Below are 17,637 nucleotides of genomic sequence, written 5' to 3' on the forward strand. Positions count from 1 at the left end.
TGATCATCTCTCGGGTTTTTCTTTAAAAGGGAATCTGATCTGATCAAAGTTCTATTGCCTCCAACTAATGTCAAATAGACTTGAGTTTTAGAATCAAGTGGAATTCTCGTGCAACCTTGATTTTGATTTCCTCGCTGCTATGAGTTTGAGCAGATACTGGTTTATGGGATATAACCTCCATTTTATGTTGTGTAGTTTAATGGCTTAGTCTTCGAGTGGTAAAATAAAAGGTTGAGGTATATTCCAATACAAGAATCCTAGAAAGACTTCTGTAAATGACATTTTAAGTAGGTGCATCTTTGCTGTTACTTGTATTCTCACCATCGCCCTGCCTACTCTCTTGCTTGACCTCTATAAATACAAAAACTTGTCTAGGTGTGTAGATGTGCTCATGTAGCTTTTGTTTTCTGTCCCTATCTCCAACCTCTTACACGTGTTGCTTAAACCACGAAGATGTCCTTGTTTCTTAAGTAGGTTGTCACATTCTGATACCTGGGTAAGACTTCCCCCGGTACTGGTATTCGTTTAGCCAATGGTGAATTTTATTAGTTTCATTTCCTCTGGTGCCCACCAAGCCCTATCATTGGCATAGGAACTCAGTTCCTTGGGATAACTTTGGTGTGGTCAGCTCTTTGCTTTATGACTGTCCCAGGGATTTTAAGTGTTGGTCATGATTCTATTCTTTGAAGCTCAAGACTGCCACTGAAAAGTTGACATTCTCGACAACAAAGTAAGCCAACGCACAAGCATCTTGAGAGAAATTCGGTGGAAGGGACTATTGCCTGGAACAGAGGATCTGGTTAATCAGAGTGGAGTGGGGTATAAACTGTACTTTTAATGATCATTTAAAAAAAATAGGAAATCTGGGGTCCAGTTTCTTTGAGGTCTTTGAATTCAGGCAAGATTTAAATGTAAGACATTCCAAATGGATTGCTAATATAGCTGTATTAAAAAGAGCTAACTTTTTCTGATTGTTGTTAGACATTGTATCAGGTACTATAAATTATTTAATTCTCATAGTGACTCTGAGATGCATTATTACCACCCTGTTTTATAGGTGATGCAGATGAGATACAGTCTTTGGTAATTTTCCGAAGGTCACATAGTAAGTGGCCAAGTATTTCCAGTCATCTCTGATTCCAGAGCTTATTTTCTTTTTTAAAAAAATTTTTTAAAGATTTTATTTATTGGGCGCCTGGGTGGCTCAGTCGTTAAGCATCTGCCTTCGGCTCAGGTCGTGGTCCCAGGGTCCTGGGATCGAGCCCCGCATCAGGCTCCCTGCTCTGCGGGAAGCCTGCTTCTCCCTCTCCCGCTCCCCCTGCTTGTGTTCCCTCTCTCGCTGTGTCTCTCTCTGTCAAACAAATAAATAAAATCTTTAGATTTTAGCAGGCTTCCTGCGGAGCAGGGAGCCCGATGCGGGGCTCGATCCCAGGACCCTGGGACCATGACCTGAGCCGAAGGCAGATGCTTAACGACTGAGCCACCCAGGCACCCCATCCATAGCTTATTTTCATTGTACTTTTCTTCACCCTGCTCCTGTGTGGCTCCTAATTGGTTTTTAAGTATTTATCCAAGCCCTAGACTAGATAGCTTATAAGGTATGATTTCTTAGAAAAAACATGGGTTTTAGCTAGTTTGCCAGGGAAAACTTTAAGGGCAAATCTGAGGAGTAAAAGTTATATATTGTAAATTCAGTAAATCACTGTGGGCATTAACAAATAGACCTTAGTACTCTGTATATCAAGGTGTTTCATTTCCAACATTTTAGGAGGATGGAGTACATTTGGGGAATCTTTAATGTTACGAGTCATCTCAGCCCCTTGTTACATGTGCTCTTGGCCCCAGTTTTTACTCAGTTTGAAATACGAAATGACTGGAAAAGATGGCAGCTTTTGAAAAGTATTCCAGCTAGCTTACTGGCATCCAGGTAGATGTCGTTTGAAGTTGCCTTGGGCAGCCATAGGCATTCTAAGAATGTCGTCATTGCTCAGAAGATACTTGGGGCTTGTTTAAAATTGCTTTCAGAAACAATTTTATAAACTGAGAGAAGCAGCCCTATTCAGTTTCTTCACCTTATTTGCCATATTGAGACAAGTCTTGGCTATTTCCAAGAATTATCTTTTTCTTGGAGATTTGCCACCTTTAAGCATATTCAGAAGAATGTGTGCTCTAAAGGCAATCACAAACAAGGCATTTCAAATAATAGGTGCAGTAAGTAATATTTAGAGTAAGTAAATGGCTGGTGAGGTGAGTACTTTGAAATGATTATCACTCCTCAGGTAAAGCACGGGAGAAAGATCTAATTCCTACTCAAAAGGAGCAGGCATTTCAGTGGGGAGACATGTAAATAGTTAATAAAATAATACAAAAACCTTAAAAGATAGACATGCTATAAATATTCCATCCCCATTCAAATGATACTTGAGAGGAGCAGTGAAGAGTAATGGGGTGAGAATGGGCTCATCTGAATTTAGAGTTTCATCAGCTAATAGGTAATGTGTGTTGTGCTCCCGTTAAATTCTAAGCATTGTGCTGGTCTGAGATTTCTTGGTTTTGGCAGGATGGGGACCTAAAGCCTCTGAACTACTGCTGAGTTTATCAATGGACGGTGTTGGTGACTGTGATGTACCTACTTTTTAAATAAATTCACACTTGTCCCCTGTCTGCACCAAGTGTTCTAGACTAGCACTGTTCAGTAGGAGGATAACACAAGTGATATGTAATTTTAGCTTTCCTAAGAAAGCAGCCACAATACAAAAGGTAAAAAGACACAGGTGAAATTAATAATTTTATTTAACCCAATAAGGTCAAAATATTTTAACATGTTGAATTAGTATTAAAAAATAATTGAGATTTACTGGATTTCATTTTTTTTTTCAAATCGAGTCTTCAAAATCTGGTATATTGCACTTAGAGTATGTCTCATTTTGAATAAGGCACATTTCTAAATGCTCAATAGAAACAAGTGGCTAGCAGCTTCCATATTGGACAGTGCAGTTCTAGAATATGGGAGAGAATGGTTATAGTAAGTAGGATGCAACTGGTGATGGGTTTTAAAAGTTCACCTGTAGATATGCACATCTTACCTGCTCACCTACACTGCCCTAAAACTAAATGGGCATCATTTTTTTAATTGTGTGTCAAACTGTAGCTTAAGATGTCTGGAGGCCCCTGGGTGGCTCAGTTGGTTAGGCGTCCTACTCTTGGTTTCAGCTCAGGTTATGACCTCATGAGTTGTGAGTTGGAACCCCCGCACTGGGCTCCACACTCAGCAGGGAGTCTGCTTAAAGATCTCCCTCCACCCCTGCCCCGACTCGCTTGCATGCGCTCTCAAAAAAATAAATCTCTTTTTAAAAAAAAAGTGTCTATACAAGCTTACAAAACTACCATCATTCTCCCCTTTTGAGGTTAATGTACTCCATATCAAAGCTTGAGATCTAACCATTAAGAATTGGCAAAAGACCTTAGCCGGTTGAGAGCCCAATGATTAAAAGTTAGGGCAGTCCACCACAACTTCAGCATTATGTAGCAGCCAGTAAGTAGTGGTTGTCACATTTATTTATTGCAGGAACAAGCACCCCAAGTTTTATGTGGATTCTCTTAGTTCAGTTATGTGAAAACAGTACAAATAATTTCCAAGCAGTTGCCCTGTCATCTGAAATCACTACATTTGAATATTCTTGGCATTTGTTAGAAACCGCTAACCTGGATTTATGTTTCTACTTTAGTTAGAAAGTAAGTGATATATTATGTTTAAATGACTTCGAGTGGAGGGGGGAAAGCTGACATGAGGATAGAGGCTACCAAATCAGACTTCAGCCCAAGTGAAAGCAAGTGTTTCCTAACACCAAGTCTTTCTGACGCAATTGCTGAAAGTTTGTTTTGCTTTGTTCAACAACATGGAGTGAAATATTAACTCCTGTGAAAGAAGAGCCCTTGGAGTTGAGGTTTGGGGAAAAGTTGATTCATTTACGTTGGCTTTACTTGTATTTTCTGTGTGAATATAGTGTAACATTTTCTGTAGCCTTTTAATTTAGGAATCTGAAAATCCATTTAGTAGTAGAGGATGGATACTGGTTTCAATCGTGTGTGACTCAAATATGTCTCCAGCATGTGACTGACTGCTTGCTTGGATGAGGCCAGAGGAGCACATCACCTCGCTTTTTTTCAGTATTTTGGGTGTAGCCCTTCTAGATTAAAGGTAAAAATTCAGGAAGAGTTATTCTGTTGTGTCTCTGCTCTGCCCTTTCATGGGTAAGGGAAAGAATGGAACAGTGTGAAACTCTGTTAGCACAAAGGTACAGGATTGTTTTCTAAGAAGGAGACCAACTCAGCAGCTAAGCCCAAATTCTTCCCTATTGCTCTAATGAAAAGGAAACTCTCCAAGTAATTAATGCTGTCTTCTCCAGCATCTGAGTTAATCCCTTTTCTCCACATTTGGGGACCAGTAAGTAGCATCTACATTTTTTTAAAAGATTTTATTTATTTATTTGACAGAGAGAGACACAGCGAGAGAGGGAACACAAGCAGGGAAAGTGCGAGAGGGAGAAGCAGGCTTCCCGCGGAGCAGGGAGCCTGATGCAGGGCTCGATCCCAGGACCCTGGGATCATGACCTGAGCCAAAGGCAGACACTTAACGACTGAGCCACCCAGGCGCCCCAGCATCTACATTTTTAAACAGGAAAATCATTCAGCCTAATCTGCTAAATAAAAATACACTCCAAACTTCATTTTAGTATAGATACTATCTAACAACACTTGTACAGACATGGACACTGGCTGGGCCCTTTCTCTGTTATTTTTTAAAAGTCTGAGGTCAAAATCACCTGGAAAAAAAAGCTGGAAGAGCCCTCATTCTTTCTTTCCATCCTACCCCATTTCCTTCAGTCCACACTACTGGAGTGGTACATTTGATTTTGAGTACCTTACAAGTTACCTGTCCAGAATATATTAACTAGGCCTGGCTTAGGCCTTATTTCTTGTTTAAAATGCCAACTTATAAACATGAGCCTAGAAACTTGAGTGGGCTAGATTCCTGACTCCTGACATTTTTGTGGATGACAATACCTACTCATAACTGTTCCAAAGAGGTACTGTGGGACCCACTCGAAAGCATTTTGTGATTTCCAGCATCCACCCTCCAATCACCAGCACTGTAGACACACATTGGTTCTACTGAAAGGTAAATGTGAATTGCCAGCATGGCCCTGAAAGGGAAGGGGAGCTGGAGAGATGGTTATGGATTGATTAATAGATCAATAGATGTGCTGTACCTGTTTATCAGCTAGCAGGCTAGGCCTTTTCACTTTTGTCCTCTTTGATACTCATTACAGTTGGTGGGCAATTGGATATTTGCACTTTATAACTGAAAAAGAGTCAGAGGCTAAGTGACGTCCTCTGGGTCCCACTGCTAGTATTAAACATTCAAAATAAATTTATTGTAACCTGCATCCCAACATTTCAGGTGTAGGAGATACTGTGGTGAATAAGACAAAGGTCCTTGCAGTCATGGAGCTTACATTCTAGTAGGGAGAGGCAGGTGATACCTTTGTAAATAGAGATGAAAACTGTGGTTAAATGCTGGGGAGAAAATTAAAATGGTCTGATGTGATTGTGACTGAGATGGAGTAGGGTGGTTGGAGAAGACCTTTCTGAGGAGGTGACACAAGCTGATACCTGAATGAACAGGAAGCAGAACATTCCAGCCCCAGGAAATGAGCTCAGGTCATTATTTAGAGGGAGGAAAAGGAGCAATGTTGAAGAAGGGGGAGAAGAAATGAGTCAGGGGCCAGTCTGTGAATGTTTTATAGTCTAGGGAAGGAGGATAGGATTTTATTCTGAGATGAGAAGCTGTTGGAGTCTCAATCATGGAAGTGAAGTGTTCTGACTTAAATATCTACTAAGTGGCAGACTCAGAGGTACAAAACAGATCTGACTCTAGGGCTGCTGCATGTTCCATGACACCACAGAAGACTCTCCCTTCCCTGCCCCTTTCCTTCCACAAATGGAAGTACAATGAAGCTGGGTCCACAGTACCCAGTGGAGAAGGCTCTACAGTGCTCTAAGCTTTTGAAACGGTTTGTGAGATTCATATAAACAGCAAGGCGGCTCTTTATGTTATTATAATCCAATTTGAATGATTTTTTCTGCCATCACCGAGAAATCCTCAGTTAACGGGGACACAGTGCAACAAATAAGATGGAACTAGCTTCTCACTGATAACTGGGCCAGCATTGCTCTGTTTTTCTTGGCTAATAACTGTAGGGGGCGGGGTTGCCCACATAATGAACCAAAGGGACAGCAGTTTTTAATTTTTTAAAGAGCCGATTACTAAAATCCTTTTCATTGGATGCCTCTAGGTGACTTCTTTACTTGTCAGTGATTTTACTGTTGGGCAAACTAAATTCAACAAACTCAGATGAATCTAGTAAATTTAACATACATTTGTGGATTAACTAATATGCCCTGACATTTTATGAGTGACAGTCACCCAGATCAGTTGCCTGCATCCATGCAGGTCTACATGCAAACCATCCTGAGAAAGAATTGGTAGTTGAAACAATGGAAACTCCAGATTGGCTGCTTCTAGTTGTTTAGGGGATATGAGGCCCTAACCTAACCATGCAGTAGGGGTCCCAACCTTGGTGTCAAAGTTCATCTTTTGGATTTCAGATATAAGAGCAAAGGGCCAAATAAAATAGGGCCAAAGGAAAGGCAGTTATGGACTACAGCATAACAATCAGGACCAACTACATGGAAACTGGCTCCTCTTCTGCTTGTTATGGTGGCAAATATTGCTTCCCTAGTCCAGTAGGTAGGACCATGTTGCAGGCTGACTTCATCCCTCTGCCATGCCACCACTAACTGTTGGGATGGGTCTGATGGTGATTTCATAGCCACATACCCTCTGGATCCCCAGTCCTGAGACTTTCAGGGCTGCAGGTGAGTGCACATGGAACAGACTCATTTGCAGATCCTCTCAGGCTAAGCAACAAGTTTTGGGAAGAGGCCCTGTTCAATGGGTGTGGAAACTAAGTTACTATATCACTGTTATTGTGACAAAGGACTCTGCAAATAGCATATTTGATATGGATCCTACTCCTGTGTAAGACACTTGCCTGGGAAAGTTGACTCTTGGCTTTCGCCCCCTGAAACTTCCCTCTATCTTTCCTCCTTCAAAAGAATCTATTCACCTGGAGATCCAACTGAATTATTAGAATTGTGTCTGGATACGGACACATGGCCCCAGGAACATTGCTTAAGAGGCAATATAAGGTCCAGGGCCTTAACAATAATGAGCAACAATGATTGTATTGAGCAAATGACCCATTAGAGAGGTTATTTGGAGACCTAAAGATGCAGTGAAAAGAACATAGGTTAAGAGCCCCTCAGACTTAGATTCATAATGCCTCTTACAAGCAGTGTGGTTTTAAATGACACTTCTCTGAGTCACAGTTTTCCTTTTCCTGTTGTGAAGGAGATAGGCAGGATGACAGACAGAGTTGTTCTAGAATAAGATGGGACCTGTACGTTGTGAGACAGTAAAAAAAACAAAAAACAAAAAAACCCCCATGTAACAGATTCCTGCTTTACCAGGTAAACTGGGATTACACATTGCCTGTGAAACAACAAATCAAATCAATGGCTGAAGATTTGTTGCTACGGCAATTTTATTTATTTTTTTTCTTTTTGCTCAGCATATAGCCACTGTTTAGCATCTACAACCATAGCTAGATAGGCAAGTAATTAGATATGCCAGGTGCAAAAAAAAAGCTAAACACAAAAAAATCAGTTAAATAGGATAAATGCCAAAAGAAGCATCTCACAATGGTTCTTTTAAAACTTGCATGTGGCTCAACAAAGATTCCACACATGCTGAGTGATACCAAAAAAAAAAAAAAATCTTTGATAGAGTTGGAAAATACTGAGAAGGCAAAGAAATGTGGAAAGTGTGGCTCTTAGGCCCAGGGAAAGCTTTTGTCAGAGACCAGTGACTCCCAGAATCTTACCTAGAATTTTTCCTGTTTCTCTTTCTCTTATAATTTGGGGTCCTCTTCTCTAGGAACAGCAGCTTTCACGTATCCCTTAGCAACATTTTAGACACTTTATCCAGCAGTTTGTAATTCGATCCCCAGTTCTGACTTGAACTGAGATTTTTCTTTGTTCTTCTGAAAGGAGTGAACAGCCTGCAAAAAGACCACTGAGACAATGCATCTAGAGGGAATCCCTTCTTGCATTACCCCATCCATCACACAAAGCCTTGATGCTTTCCTCAACATGCTCAGGACAGTTCAAGGCTTCAACCACCTGAGATAATTGCTCAGAGAAAAAAGGACTACTGGACCCTTGATTCTTCTCTAGTTAACACTGATTTTATCCACCTCTGTGGTATTGTTCCTTTATGTAAGAATTGTTTATCTTCCTATTACAGAAGAAATTTCCTCATAGTTCTAACTATTCTCCATACCCTAACAACTCAAAAATCTGTATCTCTAGGCCTGACCTCTCCCTGGAACTTTAGTTCCCCAGTTGTTTGCTGGACACCTCCACCTGACTATTTTACAGGTACTTTAGACTTGTGGAATATCCTTCCCTATTTCAGTAGGTGGCACCATGTACTGATTGGCAGTGGACTTGAACTGCTAGGCCTAACTAATGAATGGGCCATTTCTCAACAGAAAAGATCATGAAGTTGGCAAGAAGCTTCTAAGAAATCTTGAGCATGATTGAGCCAGATCCTAAGGGTTAGTGTAAAGAGGAGTAAAGATCAGAAAATCTACCTTGGCAGTGTATGGCTGCCAAAAACAAAAAAGGTTAAGCCATCTAGAGGGGAAATGCCAGTAGGTAGGAAGACTCTTAAGGGAAATCTGACCAGCAAAAACTAGAAGAACTTTGGTATAAGAGTATGTGATGAAAGTGTGGACAAGTTGATGCTGGAAAGTACACTGGTGAAAATGAGCTTTGAGAGGTTAGGTTTCAGGACAGTAATAAAAGTTGCAAAGTCTCAGTGCTACACTGACAGTTGTAAAACACTGGGCCAGTTACTTGTCCTTTTGGCATCTCAGTTTCCTTATTTGTAAAATAAGGGATTTGGACTATTTTTTCCTAGCTAATTAAATTTTTAAACTTTTATTTTGAATTATAAATCAACAGGAAATTGGAAAGATAATAAAGAGAGATACTATATGCCCTTCACCCAGTTTCCCCCATTGACTACATCATAGGTAACTATAGTACATAGCAAAACAAAGAAATTTGTATTGGTACAATGTGCACCCAATGTGTAGTTCTATGCCATCTTATCACATGTAGATTCATATAACCACCACAACTATAAAGATACAGAATTATTCCATCACCCCAAAGATCTCCCTCATGCTACCCATTTATATTCACACCTGCTCCCCCCACATTACCACCACCTCTAATGCCTGGCAATCACTAATCTCTTCTTCATTACTATAATTTTGTCATTCATAGACTGTTATATAAATGGAATCACACAGTATGTGACCTTTTAAAATTGGCTTTTTGTCATTCAGCATAATACCCTTGAGATCCATCCAGATTGTTGCATGTATCAGTAGTTAGTTCCTTTTTACTGCCGAATAGTATTTCATTGTATGGATGTACCACAGTTTAACCATTCATCTATATTTTAGGACATTTTGGTTGCTTTCAGATTTGGGCTATTACAAATAATGCTGTGAACAATTGTGTAGAGATTTTGTGTGGACATAAGTTTTCATTTCTCAAGGATAAATGCCCAGGAGTGTAACTGTTGGGTCTCATGGTAAATGTATGATTAGCTTTTAAAGAAACTGCTAACTTATTTTCTAGAGTGGCTGTAACATGTTACAATCTCATAGCAGTGTATGAGAGATTTATTTTCTCCACATCCTTCCAGCTTTTGACATTGTCACCATTTATTATTTTAACTGTTTTGACAAATATATAATGGTATCTCATTGTGATCATAGTTTGTATTTCCCTAATGCAAGTAATGTTGAACATTTTCTCATGTGATTATTTGCCTTACATATATCCTCTTTGGTGAAATATTTCTTTATATATTGTGCCTGTTTTCTAATTGGATTGTTTGGGTTTTTTCTGTTGAGTTTAATTTATATATTCTGGCTATCAGTCTTTGTTAGATATGTGGTTTGTGTGGTTTGTAAATATTTTCTCCCAGTGTGTAGCTTGTCATTTGTCCTATTAATGGAGTCTTTTGCAGAGCAAAAGTTTTAAGTTTTGATGACATCCAATTTATTGATTAATTTTCCCCCTATGGATTGTGCTTTTGGTGTCATGTCTAAGAAACTCCTCTCTAAGCCCTGAGTCCTAAAGATTTTCTCCTATGTTTTCTCCTAAAAGTGTTATAGTTTTACATTTTACATTTAAGTCTATGATCCATTTTGAGTTTTTTTCCTTTTTGCTTATAAATATCCAATTGCTCCAACACTATTTGTTAAAAATATTATAATTTCTCCTTTAAATTGCTTTTGTACCTTTGTAAAAAATCAGTAGATTATACTTGTGTGGGACTATGTCAGGGGTCTCCATTCTATTCCATTGTTCTACATACCTATCTCTCTACTGATACCACAGTCTTGATTACTATAGCTATATAATAAGTCTTGAAATCAGAGTGATTCCTTTCACTTTATTCTTCTTGTTAAAAATTGTTTCAGTTATTCTAATTCCTTTACCTTTTCAGATAATTTTTAGAATAATCTTATCCATATTTACAAAAAAAAACTTGTTAGGATTTTGATAGGAATTGAATTAAAACTCTATATCAGTTTAGGGGTAATAGACATCATTACCATGTTGAATCTTCCAGTCCATGAACACAGCATGTCTTTCCACTTATTTAGATCTTCCTTGGTTTCTTGCACCAGCACTTTGACATTTTTAGCATACAGATCTAGTACATGATTTTTTAGGTGTGTACCTAAGTATTTCATTTTCTTTGTAATGATTATAAATGTTACTGTATTTTCAACTTCAGTTTCTTCACGTTCATATAGTATATAGAAGTGTGTTTGATTTTTGTGTGTTGATCTCGCATAATACAATGTTGCTAAACTCACTTACTAGTTTTATAAAGTTTTTGTAGATTCCTTGGGATTTTTTATGTAGACAGTTCTGGCATCTGTGAATAGAGACAGTTTTATTTCTTCCTTTCCAATCTATATACATTTTATTTCTTTTCTTTAGCTTATTGCAGTGGCTAGAATTTCCATTAGGATTTTAAATAAGAGTGGTGAAAATGGGCATCTTTGCCTTGTTCCTGATCTTAGCAGGAAAACATAGTATTTCCCCATAAAGTATGACATTAGATGTAGATGCTTTAGATGTTCTTTATGAGATTAAAGTAGTTCCCTTCTATTACTAACTTGATGAGAGTCTTTAATCATAAATGAGTATTAGATTTTGTCAAATGCTTTTTCCGTACCAATTGATAGTATCATATGATTTTTCATCTTTAATTTGCTGATGTGGTACATTACATTGATGGAATTTTGAATATTGAAACAGCCTCACACACCTGGAATAAATCTCATTTTGGCATGGTGCATAATTCTTTATACATTAATGGATTTGGTTTGCTAATATTTTTTGAGGAATTTTGCATCTATATTCATAAGGGATATTGGTCTATAATTTTCTTTTTCTTTTACTGTTGTATTGTCTTTGATTTTAATATCAGGGTAATGCTGGCCTCATATTATTAGATGAGAAGTGTTTCTTCATCTTAAGTTTCCTGGAAGAGATTGTATAAAATTGCTGTTAATTCTTTTTTGGAAGAATGTTTAGTAAAATTTTCCAATGAGTCCATATAGCTTTTCTTTTGGGGAAGTTTTAAATTATAAATTCAATTTTTTTAGTGGTTATAGGACTATTTGTGTAGTGTATTTCCTCTTGGTTGAGTTCTTGTAGTTTGTGGATTTTGATGAATTTGTCTAATTTTTCCCTCTAGTTATTAAAGTTATGAATGTAAAGTTGTTCATAGTATTCTCTTGTTATCTTTTTAATGGCTGCAGAATCTGTAATGTTATCTCCTATTTCTTACAAGATGTTTGGTGGTTTGGATCTTCTCTCTTTTTAATCAGTCTTATTAGAGTTTTATAAATATTACTGATTTCTTCAAAGAACTTTTTGTTTTATTGATTTTTCTCTATTGTTTTCCTATATTTGATTTCATTGATTTCTACCTTTTATTATTTCCTTCCTTCTGTTCACTTTGAGTTTACTTTGCTCTCCTTTTTCTAGTTTCTTGAGGTAGGAACTTAGATTATTGATTTGAAATAATTCCCAATCTAGAATGTAAGCATTTAGTGCTATAAACTTCTTTCTTAGTACTGCTTTAGCTCTGTCCCACATATTTTAGTATTTTGCATTTTGGTTTTCATTCAGTTGCCTGTATTTTTTTTAAATTGTAAGTTTATTATCAAAGATTATCTTTTTTTAAGATTTTATTTGTTTATTTGAGAGAGAGAGAGCATGAGCAGGGAGAGGGGCAGACTGAGAGGGAAAGAATCTCAAGCAGACTCTGTACTGTGCCTGGAGCCCAAGGTGGGGTTTGATCTCACAAGCCTGAGATCATGACCTGAGCCAAAACCAAGTCTGAGGTTTAACTGATGGAGCCATCCAGCACCCTGTTGCCTCTATTTTTTTTTTTTCTTTTGAGACTTCCTCTTTGATCTATGCATTGTTAAGAAGTGTGTTGTTTAATTGCCATTTTTTTTAGAGACTTTGCTATTGTCTTTCTGGTTTTGATTTCTCATTTGATTCCATTATACTGAGAAAACATAATGTATGACTTCGATTATTTTAAATTTGTTAAAGTTGGTTTTATGGCTCAGGATATGGTTTATCTTGGTGTATGTCCCATGGGTGCTTGAAAAGAATGTATATTCTGCTGTTGTGAGGTAGAGTGCTCCTTAAATGTTGATTAGATCTTCCTGGTTGATGGTGTTTTTAGTTCTAGTCCTTACTCACTTTTTTCTGTCTAGTTTTGCCATCAGTTTTTGAGATACAGTGTTGAAGTCTCCAACTATATTGTGGAATTGTCTATTTCCCCTTTGTTTTCTGTTTTTGCTTCAACTTTTTTGAAGCACTGTTTAGGATTGCTGTATCTTCCTGGTAGCCTAAACATTTTATCATTATGTTTTGTCCTTTTCTTTTTCTGGTAACTTTCTTTGCTCTGAAGTCTACCATATCAAAAATTAATACAGCCACTCTCATCTCTTTTTATTAATGTATATATGACATATCTTTTCCCAACCTTTTACTTTCAGCCTACCTATCATTATATATTTGAGGTAAATTTCCTGTAGACAACAAATACTGTGTCATTTTAATCTACTCTACTAATCTTTGTAATTAATATACTGACATCATTTACATTTAATGTAATTATTGATATGTCAGGGCCTAAGTCTGACATTTTATTGTTTTCTGTTTGTCTCATCTGTTCTTCATTTCTGGCTTTATTCCTGCCTTCCTGTAGGTTTTATTTTTAAGTTTTTTAGAATTCTATTTATCTATAGATAAACTTTTTACATAGTTTCTTTAGTAGTTTGATACGTACATAACTAACTATAGTCTACTGGTGTTAATATTTTACCACCCTCAGTGAAGTATAGAAACCTTACCTCCTTTATTGTCTCTTCACTGTCCCCTATTTATAATATTGCCTTAAATGACTCCTCTACATACACTGAGAGCCACATCAGATATTGTTATAATGTTTGCTTCAATTGTTAAATATACTTTAGAAAACTCAAGAGGATAAGGAAAATCTGTTGTATTTACTCATATTTCTACTATTTTCATTGTACTTTCTTCTTTCCTGATGCTCCAAGATTCCTTCTTTTGTCATTTCTTTACTGTTTGTAGAACTTCTTTTAGCCATTCTTTTAGGGTAGGTCTGCTGGCAACAAATTCTCTTAGTTTTCCATTATCTGCGAATGTCTTGCTTTGCTTTTTGTTCCTCAGGGATATTTTTGCTGAATATACAATTCTGAGATAACAGTTCTTTTCTTTCAGTACTTAAAAAAATTTGTGACTTCTTCCCTTCTTCCTTCTTCCCTCCATGGTTTCTGATGAGAAATCCATTATTCTAATTGTTTTTTCTCTATAATTAAGGTGTCATTTCTCTCTCACTGCTTTCAAGATCTTTTTTGCCATTATTTCTTTGAATACTTTCTCAGCCACACCTTCCTTCTTTTCTCCTTCTGGGACTTTGATCGCATGAATATTAATTTTTTTTTTCTGTTGTAGTCTCACGGTTCCCTAAGGTTCTGTTAACTTTTTTCAGTTTATTTCCATTCTCTTGTTTATTTTATTTTTTTAAGTAGGCTCCACACCCAACATGAGGCTTGAACTCACAATGCTAGATCAAGAGATCAAGAGTCGTGTGTTCTACCTGCTAAGCCAGCCAGGCATCCCCCTTTCTCTTATTTAGACAAGATAATTTATATTGGCCTTTTTTCCAAATTCTCTGATTCTTTCCTCTTTCTTCTTCATTCTGTTGTGGAATTTATCCATTGAGCTTTTTTTTTTTTTAATCTCTGTTATTCTATTTTTAGTTCCAAAACTTCCATTTGGTATCCCTTTATATCTTCTTTTTATTTGCTGAGACTTTCTAATTCTTGAATTATTTCAAGCATACTCATAAATACTCACTGAAGCATTTTTATGATGACTGCTTTAAGTTCCTTGTCAGATAGTGCTAACGTGCCATTTCATTGTTGTCATTATTTTTTTTTTTACTCAAATTGATATTTTCTTGGGTCTGATATGATGTCCTTGTGTCATGAATGATTTTTTTATTGAAACCTGGACATTTTTAGTAGTATGTAATGAAACTGTGGGGTTTAAAAAAAATGTGTTTTAGCAGGCCTCCTCTGACAGCATGCCAGTGGAAGAAAGGTACACTACCTCATTACTGTCAAGTTAAGGTTCCCCACTGGGCCACTACTGATACCCCAGTGTTGAGGGGCTTCTCATTACTGCTATGTGGGGGTGGGAGTTCAGGTACCCCACTAGATTTCCTCTTATACCACCAGGGATGCAAGGGACAAGGATACCATGTGTTTCTGCCTGGCTGGGATGAAAGTCTGAGCTCCATACTTGGTCTACTGTGACACCACCATGGTGATGAATGGAGGAGAGGTTATTTGCTACAGCATGATGAAAGCTCTCCACTTTGCCTTTGCTGGCTGGGGTGAGGCTGGGACCACAGTTTTTTCCATCGTGTTTGACTGAAGTAAAATTATTATTGTGTAGAAGTTTTCTATCTTTCTAGGCTGACCCTTTCATGATTCTTTGGCTAAAGAGGGAAAGATTTTCATTGACTTTTTATATCAGTGCCCATTGGCATTTTTGGGTTTCTGGCTTCTCCAGCACCAAGTGTGGGATATATAAGGCAAAAAAGAAACCTAGAGCACTCACTTCAAGTGAGTCACCCCTCTGGTCCTGAGGTCCCTAGCTGGTCTGACTTCTTATCTCCACCTTTCAAAGTCTTCTTAAATTTGTTTTATGTATAATATTCAGCATTTTTATCTGTTTGCATAGGTGGGATAGGGAAAAACCATTCCCAGAGATTTCAGTGGATTTGAGGTAACTCTGTGAATCCCCTAAGAGTCACAGAATACAGTGTGAAAATTACTGGATCTGAAGTTCTCCACTGGTTTAATCCTGACCTTCTTTGGATCTTTAATTTCCTTCTAGTATGACAGCCCTTAATTGTATTGACTAATGATTGTGAAGAAAGAACTCAGTTGGCTAGAAAAAGGGAATTAAGGTAAGTTTGTTTGTAGCCCCTATGCTCTGTCAGTATATTTAAAGGGCTCCTGGAGTTCATTAGTTACAACTATTTATAGAGCTATTGAACTAAAAGTAGCTTTGCTTAGAACTTGACTTTCCCTGAAACCTGGCTTTCCTTGATTTCCAGGCCCAGCCTGGTTGACAGGTGAGTTCTAACCTTGGAAGGACCCGGCTTGGATGCTTGAAGCTGTTCAGCCTGAAAGGAAGGCTTAGGCTAGGACTTACTGGGATCAGGGAATTTAGAGCCTACCAAACAATGTGGCACCTCCGAGTAGTGGGGGCTGCCAGATGACCAAGCTCCCCTGCAGATATAGGGAATCTCTCACCTGGGGCAGGGGAGATGAGGAAGAAGGTAATGGCCACAATTGCTGAGAGGCATATACAGGACACGTCCACCTCACTAAAGTATGTGGACAGAAGTTTAGGCATGTTCTCCACTTTTCCTTTCCACAGGTGCTGCCTTAGGAGCTTCCCTGCCTTTAATTGCATGTTATTTGCTACTCTTTCCCATCCCCTCTCTGAGGCTTAGCAAAGCACTGGAAGTCTAGAAAAAAGGGACATTTTGAGCTAGCTATGTTGACCACTTAGACATACAAATCCTTTCCCATAAAAGCAGGGCCTCCCAGGAACTGTCCTCCCCCCATCCAATAACCAAACCAGACAAAAAGGTCCTTTGGGGGTCTGTGGGAATTAAACCAGGCCCTGGAAATTAGCACTCAATGGTGATTATTCTATTGAATAATAAGAGGACTGAGGGAATAAGTTATAGGAGAGTTCATTTTGGAGTTTTACCTCCATTTTAAGACACAGAGGAACCCTGAAGACAATGTTGTGTATTCCCAGGGAAAGGCAGATTAGAGACTCCTAATTACTCTTCCATACTCCCCTCCTCATCCCTCTCCCTCCATAGGAGAGGCTGGCGTGGGGGTGGGGTGGGGAGATGCACAAGGACTCTGGCTCAGCTTCTTCAGCCTTCATGCCTCCGTCCTGGGGCTATGGTGCCACTCACTGTCCAGAGTTTTCCTTGAGGGGGCAGAGTGGGTCTGGGGGCAGCAGGTACTCTCTCCAGGAGCAGCAAGCAGAATTTCTGAGAAGTCAGGCAAAAAGAAAGATTCACTTACTTCCCTACTTTCTGTAAGGAAGTGTGGAAAGAGCCTTGGAGAAGGGGTTTGAAAACTGGCATTTAGTTCCCCTCTGGGCCTCACTTTCCCCATCTGTAAAACAGGTATAAGAGCAGCCACCTCTCAGGGTTGGGGGGAGGGGTCAAATGTGATGAGGGATATGGGAGCATCTGTGAACTGTAAGTTGCCCACCCAAAGGTGAGGGCACCCTGTTGTTGAAGGGAGCATCTGTGTCCACATATGCTGCGGGGAAGACTCCTGTGTTCATGGAGCTAAAGGATGAAGGCGCTGTGTCCGTGTTCGGTGGGGGAGGGGCAGGACGAATGAGGAGGCAAGGAGCTGAAAGATCTCCCTCTGACAGGAGGAAACTCTGGCCCTTGCAAGGCTTTGAGGCAGATGGAGCTGCAGGGCTGGGCCCCCCAGAACACTCCACCCTAGAGGAGGAAGAGTGTATGTGGGTGTGGGGGGGGGGGGGGGGGGGAGTGGAGGTGGTTACCCTGGCCCTCTCCTTCACTCCTACTTAGGCAAGTGGCTGGAGGAAGCAAGTGGGTGGAGGAGTGTCGGATGGGGAGCAAATTGAGGAGGGGGGTCTTAGGGTCGACCTGGTCCATTCCTGGGTCTCCGTTCAGGTTTGGGGGAGGTTTCTCAAGCCTAGGAAATCCCGCTAGCTAGTTCACCT

At 39.0% G+C, this 17,637-nt stretch overlaps 1 protein-coding gene across 2 annotated transcripts in view; it reads right to left on the minus strand.

Moving 5' to 3' along the window:
• Positions 1-17,637, minus strand: part of LOC115941091 (uncharacterized) — a 448,023-nt gene that overhangs the window by 10,482 nt on the left and 419,904 nt on the right. The gene's annotated exons all lie outside the window — the stretch shown is intronic.

This window comes from Leptonychotes weddellii, chromosome X (genome assembly GCF_054177405.1).
Source record: "Leptonychotes weddellii isolate Sample4059 chromosome X, ASM5417740v2, whole genome shotgun sequence".
In the NCBI taxonomy this organism is placed as follows: domain Eukaryota; kingdom Metazoa; phylum Chordata; class Mammalia; order Carnivora; family Phocidae; genus Leptonychotes; species Leptonychotes weddellii.